This window comes from Marmota monax, unplaced genomic scaffold (genome assembly GCF_021218885.2).
Source record: "Marmota monax isolate L192 unplaced genomic scaffold, Marmota_monax_Labrador192_F-V1.1 WCK01_AAM20220418_F8-fsc00011, whole genome shotgun sequence".
NCBI lineage: Eukaryota > Metazoa > Chordata > Mammalia > Rodentia > Sciuridae > Marmota > Marmota monax.
Window position 1 is genome coordinate 20,022,926 of NW_026693082.1, and position 13,376 is coordinate 20,036,301.

General features: G+C 35.2%; 2 long non-coding RNA genes across 2 annotated transcripts in view; one reads left to right on the forward strand and one right to left on the reverse strand.

Annotated features, from left to right (window-relative positions):
• Positions 1-13,376, reverse strand: part of LOC124099230 (uncharacterized) — an 86,171-nt gene that overhangs the window by 57,070 nt on the left and 15,725 nt on the right. The gene's annotated exons all lie outside the window — the stretch shown is intronic.
• On the forward strand, positions 286-2,112 carry LOC124099229 (uncharacterized). The gene is made up of 2 exons (XR_006853877.2): positions 286-553; positions 1,113-2,112. It is a non-coding gene; the product is annotated as an uncharacterized LOC124099229 (long non-coding RNA).

Genomic DNA, 13,376 nt, shown 5'->3' on the forward strand with positions numbered 1-13,376 from the left:
GGTGACGAATAACTTGTGTACTTGATACAGCAGGAGTAGGAGCCGTTTATTGCAGGACAGGAGCAGTATTTATACATTCCACACAGCTTATCTAATTAGCATAAACTAGATACATCAGTCAACCAATAAGCAATCTCCACACTTAATGGCTCACTTTTGTTACTTCTCAAATTACTCCCTCTGGCATTTAGCCAGGCACCATCCAGACTTGTTTATGAACTCTAACATTCCCCTGGCTAAATGCCAGGTGTTATTTTGACTTGTTTACAGACTCTAACACAGCCCCCCAGAACAGAGCAACAAAAACAGAGTCCAAAGAGCTTCTGAGCAGCCAAGGCAATGTTTGAGGTCTGCCCTTAATCCCATAGAACACTTCTTGCCCTAAGGTGGAGTTTATAGAGAAATACTGCTACTTCCAACTTATAAACCTGAAGTTCCACGTTCCTGGAGGGAACTATCCGGGAATGAAGGGCCATCAATTACTGCCATCTGGTTAGATTGGAAACAGAAGACTGGGGAAGACGGTGGAAAGAGGAAATAAAGACCAGCTGAGGTAAGCGACTGTTCTTGTCAAGGGGGAGGTCGGGGCAAACCACAGTAAGTTAGAGGAAGAAAATAACTTGAGGTCTAACAGTTTCATTTTGGACAATAAATCCCACATGCCTCCAAGGGCCCTAGCACCATGGTTCTCAATCTCAGAAAACCTGGAAAAAAATGGTTTAAAATGCAGATTCCAGAGGACCTTCCCAGATATTCTATTTGGGGGGTACCTAGGGTCAGGTCCAGGAATCTAAAGCTTGTTTCATAAGATCCTGTTACTTCTGTAACAGTTAATCCTTGGACCCCTTTTCAGAACACACTGACCTAAACGTATGAATACACCCCAGTTATTCATTCCTTCAACCGATATATGTTTAAAATATAACTGGGAATTACAGAGAGATGACAAAAGCCTAGCCCTACCCTTAGAAAGCCCACAGCCTGTCGGATATAAAAACAGGTAAATAAAATCTGTGGGGTCACTGCTGCACAGACATGGGTGTGTGCGGGGGGTGGGGGTGGGGGGGGGCTCATGTGCCACATCAATAACACGACAAACCCTACTTTGGCAGGTCTGAGAAGCTTCCATGGATGAGAAGTTGGAGCTACACAGTAAACAAGGATGAATTCACCAAGCTGACATAAGGGAAAGAACATTTCAATACCAGTAGGTCCTCAGGTTAAGAAAGTGAGGACATTAAACTGAGGTTGAACTGTAAACCTGACATGGAGCCTGAAGGACAGAGAGGGAAATAGCAGAGGATAGGTAGGAATGTCCGGGGAAGGGCCAGATGGAAGGCAATTCCAAACCACAAACGCTCATGTTAAGAAGCTCTCTTGAGGGCAGTGGGGATGACTGACAGCATTAATGAAAAAAAAATTTACATGTAATCAGATTTGTGCCTTTGCTCACTCAGACTCCAGTTGGGATCATACTGCTTGTTATGGATGATCAATTTGATTGGATTAAGACATGCTTAAGGTTAAAGGCTTCTGGGTATCTCAATGAGGGAGATTCTAGGAATAATTGGCATGTGGGACAGCAAACTTTGGCAGACACCCACCCTAAGTGTAGGCAGCAGAGTCCAATAGGTTGGAGGCTTGGAGAGAACAAAATTTGGAAGAACAAGGAGGCAGCAGCAGATGCAAGCTTGATTCTTCTTGGATGGGTTCTTGATTGCTTCTGCGCTGGGCTGAGAACATTGTACTCTTGCTCCTTCACTCTTCCAAAGCAGACTCTGCCCAGTGACTCTCCAGGGAGTTTTCAGGCCTTTGGTCCCAAACCAGAGCTACAAATCATTTATCCCTCTTGTTCTGATGTTAGAGTCTGTAAACAAGTCAAAATAACACCTGGCATTTTGCCAGGGGAATGTTAGAGTTCGTAAACAAGTCTGGATGGTGCCTGGCAAAATGCCAGAGGGAGTGGTTTGAGAAGTAACAAAAGCAAGCCATTAAGTGTGGAGATTCCTTATTGGTTGACTGATGTATCTAGTTTATGCTAATTAGATAAGCTGTGTGTAATGTATAAATACTGCTCCTGTCCTGCAATAAATGGCTCCCACTCCTGCTGTATCAATCTACACAAGTTGCTCTGTCCCCCCCCCCCCCCCGTTATTTTGCTGCAGCCGGACTCTGGCATTCTGAGGTTTCCAGCTTCTTGAACTGAGGAGCTATTTGTTCCTCCAGCACTCCAGGCTGCAGATGGCCATTATGGACTACCCAGCTTCTGGTTGTATAAACCAATCTAATAACTTCCCTCTTTATAATCATATATATATATGATCATATATCATATGTGTGTATGTATCTTGGTTGTGTTCTTTTAGAGAACTCTAATAAAGTGCAGAAGATAAAGATATTGAAGGTGAAGATGACAGCCTTTATTTAAGTAATGGTAACAGTGGAGAAGCACAAGATGCTGAAATTGTTTGGTGAGATAACAAATAAATTGTGGCTAGAACTGTTGTATGAAGCCCTATGGATACCATTATATTACAAGCCCACAATCTTTTAACTTCAATTCCAAAATTATTTATCCTCAATCCCAAAGCCAAAAAGCTCTGGAAAAAAAATTATAGTAATTGATTTAGTAGCAGCACCTGACCTGCCTTAAAGTAATTTGTGACAAAACCTACCCTGATCTGAAACTCTAATTTTCGGTTATCCCATTAGTGGAATCATTCCTATATTTCACTGCTGAACTATTTTGAATTATATGGTTCCTTGGAGCTGTGCTCTATCCTGTGCAGGGTGTTATAGAACACATGGTTTAGGGTTCAGATTTACTTTCTAAAATCAGAGCAATCTGAATTTACATATACTTTGGGCCCCTAGTGTTTTGAATAAGGAATTTGGGATCTGTAAAAATAGAGCAAAGATATTGCTCCCACCTAAGCACCAAAGCATCAAACAGAAGGGGAAACCAACAAGATGCAGACCTGGACATGAAGAAAAGGAAGGACTCTTGTCTCTGGCTTGGGTTTAGGACAACAGAGACTATCACAATCCAGAATGAGGAAGAAGAAGGAACAAAAGATTAAAGAACATTCAATGGAAGTTTAGACTAAAAAATAGGAAATTTTTAATTTGAATTGTTGATTTTTTAAAAAGTGTTTACATGGGCTCATTATACATATCTGGAAAATCTACTTGTCTTGGAACACCTCAAACTTCTTCAAACCTAAATAAATTAATAATGATAATAATAATAATAACAATAATAATGCCTGACATTGGTGGGATACATCAGAGCTTATCCAGCACTTTCTAAAACTGTTGCATTTAGTTCTAAACAACTCTAAAGCATTTTTGTAAGCATGTGCTTATGGACTTACGGACTTATGGACTTTGAATTAAATCTTAATTTTAAATGAGAAATCGCCTTATTTTTACATATATGTAAAGTTTCAAAAACTATATCACAACCAAAAAAGCCTCTGCACATAAGGAAAAGTCTGGCATCCTGGAGAAAGGAATCTGTAGAGCCACATGGGTCCAACTGTGTGTACCTCCACACCAATGCAAAAGAAGTCTATCCCGAGTTCATCAAACAATACAGCTGTGTCAGTCAGCTTTTCATCACTGTGGTCAAAATACCTGAGAAAAATAAAGGAGGCTAGATATATTTCGGCTCATGGATTCAGAGGTTTCAGTTCCTGGTTGGATGGCTATATATATATATATATATATATATATATATATATATATATAGTGAAAATGGGAAGGTCCATTTTACAGCCACATAGAGACATTTCTACTTCTTACCAATAGTTTGGTGTAAGTCATTCTATTCTCTATGCTCCAGAAGTTTAAAGGGAAAATTCTATTGTTTTGTTTTTCTCTGAATTTCTCCCTCTCTCCCGTCTCCTCTCTCCTCTCCTTTCCTCTCTTCTCTTTCTCTCTCTTTCTCCTTATCTTTCTCTCTCTCTCTCTCTCTCTCTCTCTCTCTCTCTCTCTCTCTCTCTAATTCTTCCATCGATAAATCCTATTGACTCCATCTTCAAAATATGCCCTCACCCCAAACCAAACAGCCATCATTTCTCACCTGGATGACAGCAGTAGCCCTTTCTTGGTCTCCTGGCTTCCTTACCCAAAAAGTCTACTCAAAGTACAACAGCCAGAGGGATCCTTTAAAAACAGTCTTCTGCTCAAAGGCCTCCAATAACTCTCCATCATACATAGTAAAAACCCAAGAAATTCCTAGATACTCTGCCCTAGTTCCTATCTCTCTAAAGTCTCCCATGTTGCTTCTGGCTCTGTCTAGCCACAATTGGCTCCCTGATGTTCCAGAATATAACCAGTGGGCATCCATCTATTCAGGACTAGAGAATAAAAGGAGTTCTTCCAACACCTTGATTTTTAGCCTGAAAGACATATTTAGATGTACAGTCTCCAGAACTGTAAGTATATAAATTTGTGCTGTTGAAGTCACTAAATTGTGATAATTTGTTATATCAGCAAGAGGAAACTAATACACAATCTACCCTTCATTTCACAGTGGCCACAGGAAAGCACACCTTTTAGATACAGGTGGAAGAACTGTTCCTAACTTTGAAATTGACAAAGTTCTTTGTGAATATATAGCTTTCTTGGTATATAATAACTGGAATGCTGGTCTATTCAGTAGACAAAATATGTAGAAAAACAAATATTCAAATAGAGAAAGAGCAGAGAGTGAAAGAAAAAAAAGGGGTTTTGTTGTTGTTGTTGTTGTTGTTTTCTATCCATGGGAAAATCTCCCATGGACCAGACACCATAACCATGGCAGACACCACAGCTTTTGCAGGGGAAGGAAATCTCATTGATTCATTCAATGATTGAACTCATAACTATGTATATTAATAATCCATCAGCCAACCACAAATCATTCATTGTCTCCTACTGAGCACTATGCTAGATGCTGAGTAACACAGGAAGTGTGAGAATGGGTTCACAATTACATAAGATTGGATTAGAGGCCAAAACATAAGAAGTTCTCCCTTGAGGCAGAATAAATTTTCTGTTAAATCCTAAGTGCAGTGGTGGGTCAGTATGGGCCAGACAGAGGGCTGTGCTCAGCAGGAGCTGGATAGAAGCCTGACAAGGTTGGAAGGGGACAAGAAGAAAGGAGCAAAAGGGAAAATGAACATAGCAGGAGTGAGGGATAGTGAAGAAATTAGCTTGGTTACAGCCGAGGAATTAGTAGGGAACAGTGGAAAATAAGGTTGGACAGATACATCATGATATGATCCCACTATAAAAGCCAGGCAGAGGCATTTGAAATCAATGTAGTAAAAATAGGAACTATGGCAGATTTTTTGCCCTATTTTATTGTGGGAATTTTCAAACATCAAAAGCAACTGAAATATATGAACACTAACCACCCTACAGGCATCATATGGATTCTCAATCTACATGTTACCATCTTTGCTTTATTCCTATCTGTTCATCTTTGCACCTACTTATAAATTCATCTTGATTTTTTAATGTTTTTATTTTTTGCAGTATATTTTTAATTCTTATTCTTCCAGATGAAACTTGATTCTTTTAGCAATTTCCAGAAGAATACCCTTAGAATTTTGATGAGGTTTACACAAAAGTTTTTAGTCCATTTGGAAGGAATTACAATTTTTAATTATCTACTTTTCTTTCCTGGAAAATAATCACAGTAATGTTTTATATTTTGAAGTTTTTCTTGTATAGGTTTCTGAAATGTATGATCCAGCTTATTCTTATGTATTTTACTGATGATGTGAATATTTCCCCTCATTTTATGCTTCTAGCTGGTTATGCAGATCTTTTCCTTCATACTCATGATTAGCCAAACCTTGTTTATATCATGAGCTTCTCTTATCGAGGATGCCACTATAACCTGGACTTCCAATGCTAGATGCAGCACAGAGATGAGAGGCAGTCTTTAGACACAAACCAGTACTTCTCTCAACAGTCCACTTTCCAATTATTCATAAAAAAGATATTTTTCAGTATGTATATATTTTTTGCTAATCTTAGAGACAAAAATTCACTCAAACACTTAAAAAAAGAGTTAAGATAATAAAAGACCCAAATATTGATAAAAATTAAATAGCTCATAGTAAAGATAGGGTCTACTTTAATTGTTGGTAGCTTTCATTTCCTGAATCAATTGTTTACTTTTTTAGTAAAAGATAGATAGAATACAGAGTATGGCTATATTAAATCAAAGACAGATGATAATATGTATTATAAAATGTCCATTTGCATCTAAAATAGAAAAGCAAATAGAAAGCTCTGTGGCATGTAATCTCAGCAGTACAAAGCCACCTTTTGTCACAGAACTATAAATAAGCAGATCTTTCAAATAAAACATCACATTTCAAAAATCAAATAAAATTAGAAATATTACTACTTCCTGTTCCTTCACATTCACACTTTATAGACAGCCCCTTTGTTTTATTTTCTGTATCCTTCCAGTATTCATCACTTTTATAAAGAGTAGCCTACTGCATACGTTGATCTATACTTTGCTTTTTTCCAAACTAGGGATCAGTGCACATTTGTACACAGAGAACTCCATTATTCTTTTGTAAACCTGCATAGAATCCCATTTTGCAATGTACCATTTTTTATTTAAATAAGCTTTCATTGGAAGATATTTGGTTTGTTTTCCACGTTTTGCTATTATAAACAATGTTACAATGAATATTTTGACTGTATAGTATTTCATGCATTCAAAGTCATACCTATAGGAAAAAGTCCATCAGTATTGGCTCAAAATACTAATGCATTTGTAATTTTGATTAATATCAATAAGAAAAGATTCTATCAGTATTGGGCCAAAATATTGATGCATTTGTACTCTGATAAATGACATCTATAACATCATGATGGTTTCTAGCATCTATTCATTCTATCTTACATTCTCAACAACAGCGCATGAAAGAATTTGCTTCTCATGGCCTAGCCAACAGTTTGCAGCCAACTTTCAAAATTTTGTCTAGTAATTAGGTGAAAAATGGGGTCTAGGTGCATTTAACTTGTATTTTCCTCATTACAGGTGATATAAGCATGTGGAGTCTTGAAGAAGCACATGCATTTATTTTCTTGGGACCACCCTCATTGCTTCCCTGTTGTTTTATGTGGCTTGGGGCTGAACTTTTTCTGATTGATTTCTTTTTTTTAATATATTTTGGTTGTTGATGGCCACAATATCTTTATTTATCTTTATGTGGTTCTGAGGACCAAACCCAGTGCCTCACCCATGCTAGGTGAGTGCTGTACCACTGAGCCATAACTCCAGCCCCTTCTGTTTGATTTCTAAGAGTCCTTTACCTATTAGAGAGATGAAACCTTAATTTATAGTACAAGTTAAATACACTTTTCAATTTTTGCCTTTTTGATTTACTTATGGTGCTTTTCCTCTCTGCAGGAATGCTATTGTTAGTATAGATCAAATTTAATATGTATGTATTATATACCTATATTTATTTTGTTATGATTTCTAAATTTGGAATTATGCTTAGAAAGACCTTTTCCACCTAAACAATAGCAATTAATATAAATGACATTTTTATAATTGTCTATTTCTTCTTCTAGCATTTTGTTGTACTTTAAAAAATTAAATCTTCAATGTTATTTGTTGTTTACTTTTGAATTAGGCTTATTTTTATTTGAAAGGTAAAAATTACTACCTAAACTAGGCAACTATTTATATTACTACTTTTTATTATTAATTTTAACTCTACACATGGGGAAATGAGCTTCACTGTATTTTTTGTCATAAAAAAGATAGTCCCCTGCATGTGACAACAGTAGTAATCAAATGGTGGGATAACTTGCCTTATTGTTAAAAAAAAATGTTAAAGTCAAGAAAGATGAAGAAAATCTGAGGAGCTACTCTGAATTAAAGGAGACTAAAGAGATATGACAATTCAGTGTATGCTCTTGTGATGGAAGGTATAGAACACACACAAATGTACATACACACGTGCATAAACACAATCTACACTTTGAATAATCAAAAAGAAAACTATCATAATTTATATATGAGCTGTGGAATCGATAATAGTGTTAAAGTTTTTTCCTGATTTCTGTCATTGTTCCAGATTATTCAGAATTTAAGTGTTAAGTGTTTCTAATAGAGCAAAAAGGACATACAGAAATTTGGGGGTTATTTTTGCAATTTTTATGAAATTTTAAAATTTTATCACAATAAAAATTAGTCAACGATGAATATCTCAAGTTTGCTGAAATCTCTTTAAAGACTCCATTCCATTCTTACAATAATACCTCTATGAGACTGGGTTTTCCACTTTCGTGTTAGTAGAACAAAACATAAAACAATATGGACAGTCCTTTATCCCCTGTGTGAAACAGGATTACTAATCTATCCTGGATTAGATAAAGAAACAAACAAAAAGCAAATTCATTTGTCTCATTAAAGCTTATAATATAGATATGTATTGTGTTCATTCAAGGTATGCATGTAGGTGTTTAATATGTGGGAATCACTGTTCCATTCAACTTTCAGCTAACTTATGATTGTGCTATTTAAAAAGTGACTAGTGCTTCTATTCATTCTCCATGAACACATCCAATAAAATAAATTTTCAGTAATTATTTTCCTTTTGTATTTGTTCTGATTATATTTACCAAAATGTAATGGATATATATTGATCTGATCATTAAAAATCAGAACTTGTATTTCTACCTTTGTGTTTTTTTTATTTTGTTTTTTGTAGAAATCCATTTTTATTATATTGGTCCATGACACTGGAAATTATAAATACATATTTATCTACCACAGACAGTTCAAAGCACTGATTTTAAGGACTAATTAATGCATAAATGATCCTGCCTCCCAGGAGCTATTTACTTTCTGGAAGGACTTGATATCTTTTACTAAAAGAATGAAGTATCCAATAGATTGGTAGGGTTGTTCATTTTTGTGCATTTAGACAAGTATTCCCACTATTACTCATATGCCAAGTTTTTGTGCCCATCTTAAGAAATGGTGCTAAAAAAGCCTACATCTCTTAAAGGAACTACTGTCTCACAGAGAGATTGTTTAAGACCACAGACTGCACACATAGAACTACAGTCATCTCACATACACGGTAACTATTAGGGGACTATACACTTAGATCAGTATCTGAGGATCTAGGGAATGAGAAGTGGGGCACTGTTTGGAGGTCAAAATCATACACTTTAAAAATATATATATATAGACTTTTAAAAAAATTTGTTTAACTGTAAGACTTTTTCCCAAGCACTCTATCAAAGTCTTAAATTCCTGCCTCTGGTATTATCACGCTAGGCCTTTCACCTGGCAAGCTGAATCCACACAGTTCCATCTCTTCCCTGATACCAAGCCCAGACATGGTAGATGTAGAAACAAAGCAACAAAGCACATTGGTTAAATACAAACTCCCAGTGAAGAATTAGTTACTACTGTGAAAAACTGTCCAATGTTATAAAATAGGCAAAAGAGATTACTGGGAGTCCCTTCAGTGGGTGTGAGCTTTGTCTAGAGGGCGCTCTGGGTATGGTCTGAACTATGAAGATGCACACTTGTACCTGACTTTCTATTGTCCAGGCTATTTTGCAACTGAAACAGGGTAGAAGTTGGTTATAGAAAACACAGAGATGCAAATGATTTCAGTTAATTGCAATGAAAATTATTCCTATTCACAGTATTACAAATTAATTTTATCTACTAGAGACTATGTTATAGTTTGGATATGAAGCATCCCCCAAAGGCTCAGGTATTAAAGGCTTCGTTGCCAACCTGTGGTTCTATTGGGAGTTGGTGGAACCTTTAGGAGATGGAGCTTAGCAGAAGATATTAGGTCTGAGCTTGAAAGCGAACATTGAGATCCCACAGGCCCAAAAGCAACAGAGCCAACAACAATGGACTGAAACCTTTGAAAATATGAACCAAAATAAATCTTTTCTCCTCGCCTGTGGGACTCCAGAAATTTTGGCAGGTATTCAAGAATGGTCCTTTCTGTACATGTCAATCAAGAAATAAGAAATAAATAAGAAAATTATCACTGTTTTCCTTATTATTTCCAATAAGTTCAAGATGACCTTGGCATTTTTTCCCAGTTTCTTCTAGTTTGAAGCATGTTCCAGTCTATAAACTTCTGTTCTAGTCACACATCTTTTCTCATGTTATCTCTACAAACTCAATTACTTATATATTTTTAAAAGTCCTTTCTCCTTCCCTTATTGATTCCAGTAAAAGCATTTTTACATCTGCTCATTAAAACTGTCTCCTACTCAAAACATAATGCTTCTAGAGCATTCATACAACACTGCTGACTTCTGAGTTTAATGGTTTAGGTTAGTAGGAGGTAGATTGGAAAAGGCCAGCATTTAACAATTATTGGGAGACATTGGCTATGTCTTCTCAAGTTCAACTAAACTAGTCTGGGCTGACAATGGTGATTGTAAAAATGTTATTAGGGTCCATTTCACGGGACAGATGTTGCTTCTCTTGCAAGCCTTGGTCTGCTACCAGGAATTAGATTCACCCAGTATTTAGTTTGGAGCCATATTACTTGGGCTGATACTCCGTCCAGACCCCAAGTCACTAATGTTACAAATTAAGGACATAATTTTTATAGATTCATTTATCATTTGACCATTCCTCTCCATCTTCTGAAAATGACTGAAGAAAGATTAAACTCAGTAAGAATCAAACATTACCCAAAAAAGAGAGAGAAATAAGGAGGTATTATTTAATTGTTGGAAAAATGAACTTTTATCTAGATCCTAATGCCAAGAGAAATACCTGTAGTATACCTTATTAGCAGTAATTGCACTGTTTTATAAATATCTTTCAGAGTTATTTCAAATGCTACATATTTTTACTTCAGATGTATGTATATGAAAATAATACCAAAGAATTGTTCTCTAAATGTATACGTAGAAGGGGCAGGGATATAATGGCAGGTAATGAAATCTAAGTCTAGAGGTTTCTATTATCCTGCATTCATCAGAATATCCATTCCCTGACAATTATGACTAAGAGTAAAATATTTCTATGTGATTTAAGAGTTCCTACTGAATCCACAAGCTGAATCCACACAACTTCATCTCTTCCCTGATACCAGTGGGAATTTGTAGTGCTTCAGATTATACATTACAAAATATAAAGTTTCCACTGTTGAAGAATATTACCTGATGAAAGGAGCATAAAAACAGAACAAGATGTGTTGGTAGAAATACAATATGGCAAAAATATTCTAGCTGATATTTTGGCAATTTGTTATCAAGAGGTTGAAAAAAGAAAATGAATTTTGATTTAGCAATTCCACTTCTAGGACCATATCCTCAGAAAATTACTTAAAAATGGACAAAGGTTTATTTACAGTTGTAAATATCATAGAATAATAATAAAATTGTAGCAACCTAAATGCTCAATAATACAAGAGTAATAAAAATATTGTATGGAATATATAGAAAACTATTCATCTATTAAAATTTTCTGAGTAGAAAAATATTCTTTGTCATGGAAATATGTCCAAATATAGATCAGTGTTCAAAAAAGGAGGGAAGAAATATTTTATTTCATTGGCTGTAAAAAGAAAAGCCTGTGAGAATAATTTTAAGTAGATTTATCAAAATTCTAAATATGCATACTCTGCAGAACAGCAAGCAATTGTATTTCCAGGAGATAAACCTTGCAGGAATATTTGCTGTGTGCACAAATAGAGTGATTATAAATGTATATGTATACATGACCTGAGTTAATGAAACTGAGAAAGATAAATTCTGCACATGAGCTTTATGAGCTTTCTCGAAAGCAAGTTGGTGGTAGAGGTCAAAAGCAGTAAAAAATATCCCAAACAATTCACCCAATAATTCCTTTTTTAGGAATATATTTTAAATTTAAATTTTTAAATTCTTCTGTAAATGCAAGAACTACTCTGAATATGTCAACAGAAATGGGGCAAAAAAAGAATCAAGAGAAATAAACAGAAAGAATGCAAACATTCAACACTAACAAACCAAGAAGAAAAGTGTGATAGCCTAAGATGAGGATATATTTTTAACATTCCAAAAATTAAAAATCAATTACTTTTTTGGAAAACATAAATTACAAAAATTCAACAAAAGGTATTTTTAAATAAAAAAAATCATGTTACAAAGTTAAAAAAGGAAAAAAGCTTTCATTGTCAGGCACAAAATGTTCTATAGTGAAGGGTTTTCAAAACTTAAACGAACTGATGAACTATTAAAGAAATTAAAATTAGTTTCTCTTTAAACAGTATGATTATTGGTGATTTATTGCACTATTCTAAATTTTCTAAGTGTTCTACTTTTCTAATACACATTTGCTATTAATATATTTAAATTTCAACATATTATTACTGCAAATAAAATTTCATTTAAAATTGAAATGGAATCTAGTTGAAATTATGAAAGTAGGGAAATATAATTTTTCTTGTATTGAAAGCACTGAAATACAGGCAAGAGAAAAGTGGAACTAATTTGAGTATTCTGTAAAAAGATGAAGACAGCAATGTACCCTAGCATCAGGGAAGTGGGGGCCAGCACAAAAACTCATGACCAGAAAAAAGTCACAGGACCCTTCTTTGCTGGACACCTATTTTTTTATTTAAAAAAGAAAAGAACATGTGTAAATCAAAATAATAAAAACGATTTAAGTTAAACCCAAGTCACTTCATAAATTATTTAGATCTCTACTGTTCTAGATATATGCTATTCAATACAGTAGCCATTAGCCACTAATGACTACTTAAATTATTTAAAATTAAATAAAATTAAAAACCTCAGTTTCTCAGTAGCACTACCAAATTTCAGTTTCTTAATGATTGCTAGTAGGTCTGTTGGAGAGTATAGATATTGAACATTTCCAGTATTACAGGAAGTTCTATTAGACAGATGGGCTCTACATTCCCCACTTTAATTTGTAATTTATTCTGATCTACCTTTCAGGAGTGAAAACAAAAATCTATGACCTATTAATATTTTAGAGTATACTCCACTGACTTCCTATATAAATGATATGAGATGACTCAAAAATGCATATTACTAGACCAAGCCCTGAATTTATTAATTTTACAAGCTAAGCTTATATTTTAGAACAGACTATTAGATTTCAGTCCTGGATCTCCATTTCACATGTCACCAAGTAAATATTTGAAAATTTCTAGAAATGTTTTGGAAATGGAAGTTTGTTGGGGAAGCTACTGGCTTCTGGCAGGTAGAAGCCAGGAATGTTACTAATATGTTCTATAATGCAAAGGATAGTCCCCCCCCCAACCCCCAGCAAAGAATTATCCGGCCCCAAATACCAACAGTGCTAAGGACAATAAACCCTGATCCAGTCTGTGGAAAAGCCATAAAAT